This window comes from Eurosta solidaginis, unplaced genomic scaffold, assembly GCF_040869045.1.
Source record: "Eurosta solidaginis isolate ZX-2024a unplaced genomic scaffold, ASM4086904v1 ctg00001055.1, whole genome shotgun sequence".
In the NCBI taxonomy this organism is placed as follows: domain Eukaryota; kingdom Metazoa; phylum Arthropoda; class Insecta; order Diptera; family Tephritidae; genus Eurosta; species Eurosta solidaginis.
In genome coordinates, this window is record NW_027136898.1 from 359,117 (window position 1) to 361,599 (window position 2,483).

The 2,483-nt window shown below is 38.1% G+C and overlaps 1 pseudogene; it reads left to right on the forward strand.

The window, feature by feature from the left end:
• Positions 1 to 1,411: 1,411 nt before the first annotated feature.
• On the forward strand, positions 1,412 to 2,085 carry LOC137235703 (uncharacterized; annotated as a pseudogene).
• Positions 2,086 to 2,483: the final 398 nt, after the last annotated feature.

Below are 2,483 nucleotides of genomic sequence, written 5' to 3' on the forward strand. Positions count from 1 at the left end.
GAGGTTTGTTGTTGCAAAACAACAATTCCTGCAACCAGCCCCAAAAACAAAAGCAAGCAGTAGCGACGGCAGAAATCCCAAAAAGCAAAACCAAAAGAAGCAAAAAGGAAAAAAATTTTTTTTTTTTTGGAAATGATTTGATTGATGATTAAATCAATAATCATTATTATTATTTTTCCTTTTGAGGTTTTTGACTTTATTTTTGGCGTAAGTAATTTTTTTTTGGGACTGCCCGAGGCGTCAGTATGGGTCAAAAAAACCCGATCCCGTTTTTGTTTCTCTTGTGGGTATTCGGTACCAGCGTGCATCTTTGGATGCAGCACTAAAGGAAACAGGGAAATGTAGGTACATATGTTAGTTATACACATACCAATGGCACCGGTTTTGGTACCCGCGTCCATCGTTTGATGAAGCACAATAAATACAAGCAAGCACACATATGTACATACATACGTTGGCTATCCATATACCAACGGTAACGGACAAAAGCCAACGCACATCCATACACACGCCGTGTATTGAATGAAAATTCCGGTGAATTGAAACAACGGGGTCTACTGATTTTTTCCTCGTTGATTTCTTTTTCTTTCTTGACTACAGCGCGAGGTGTGCATATGCAAAACGGTAAGTACTTGAACAAAAATTTGGAAATTGATTTTGATTATTAATACTTATCACTTTGTTCGGCAGCATCACAATTATATAATTGGAGTCGCTTTATCGCCATATACAGCGTAGCTGGAGAGTAGGTACATTTCTGGTCAACTAAAACCCATATTGCAAGGCTCGTGTACATTGGTTTGTTTGCCGTTTCGATAAGCAGCTTGGAAGGGATCTGACGCATCGAGGGTGGTGAACCCTTCATTGTAAGTATATTGAAAAATCTGCTTATGCTGCGGATGTTGAGGGTAATAGTTAAGAGAGCGCCCAAGACATTCATAATAGCAAATAAATCAAAATTCGAGGATCGATGATAAATTACTACGACAATATTCATACATATTTTATTTTTAAGTGCGTAGCGGAAAGAAATTAGTATTTGAAAAATGCGTTAACATTTACTATTTGGCGAAATTATTTGCTTTGGTTCTTAATTTCAACAAGCGAACACAAAACCACATAAGCTGTGTGCTTTTTTTCTTCAACTATTGCATAGTGTATAATGCTATTGCCATCGTTTGGCAAAATTGCCGTAGAAAGGTCACCACAAGTAGGGACACTTTTATAACAATCAAACAGTACAACGGAAGAAGCAGTGGACGCAGAACGAGATATGAGTCGGGAAGAGTTGAGGTAAGCCAAGATCTGTTGTGGCGTTAGTAGGTTAACGTGGTTGTTAATAGGTGCAGAGTCAGTTGATCCCTCAACACTGATCAAAGATTATTGTGGATTATTTCGCGATTCTGGTGACATGCCAAAACGCAATTTAGCACGTTCTCTAGTTACCTCAGAAGCAGCAATACCAGTTGGTACACTATTGGTTTGGTAGGTATACGGTGTAAAACTGTTTATCGCGGGTTTCATTGTCGCTATGACAAAATCACTGGTGCATCAATATTTCCCAACTCTAAATAAAAAGGGCGTTGGTTTTATTTATACAATCTGTTTTGCAAAAGTTAAGGGATATCCCTTTTTTTTGAGCTTAATAGACATTATTGAACGCAATTGCAACTAAATACCATTTCAACCTACCCAAAAGCACACTCGTGGTCATTGTCAGATTGGCTATGTCAACAAGTAAGGAACGTATAGCCTACCAAAAAAAAAAAAAAAAAATCCCTATTTCACCGGACACATATATGGAAATTTCTCTCCGGTTTATGTGACCATTGCTGTATGCACAGGGATTCTTGGTTCTATAATAATTTTAAACCTTGTATTAGGGTGTTGCTCAAGGCAGCGCGAATACTGGCAAGATAGGCAGACAGGTAATTGCTGGTTGGTTTCCATTTGGTCAGCTACGCCACACTTGCAGCCTCCTTTGGATCTCACCGAACTGAAAGGCGAAAAGCTCGTCGTACTTTACAATAACAACGTCAACGGGAAGAATACGTTGAATTGTAGAAACGCGAAAACGATATCTAAACTAAGAAGAGTATAGACGAATAAAATGGCATTCATTTTGCGTTATCCATCTGTAGCGGTTCTTGCTTTCTTCATTGTCGGGGTGATTATAGTAATCCTGCGATTTGGGCCACGCCTTGGTGGTTTGCGTCATCATGCGCTTCCCGACTGGGATGGAAAAAGCTATGAACATGAGATCAGTTACTCTTAGATGTGTGTAGTGAATGCAATATACATATGTAGATACGTACATATGCACATATCAAACACCTAGAATTAAAAACAGTGAAACCAAAAAGTTCGTTCGGGATAATACGTTCTTATTTTTAGCATTTACCTAAAATTTAAACAGTAAAATCAATCATATTAAGATACATATATTTAGTACAAATATATATTGTGTACGTATTTCATACCCG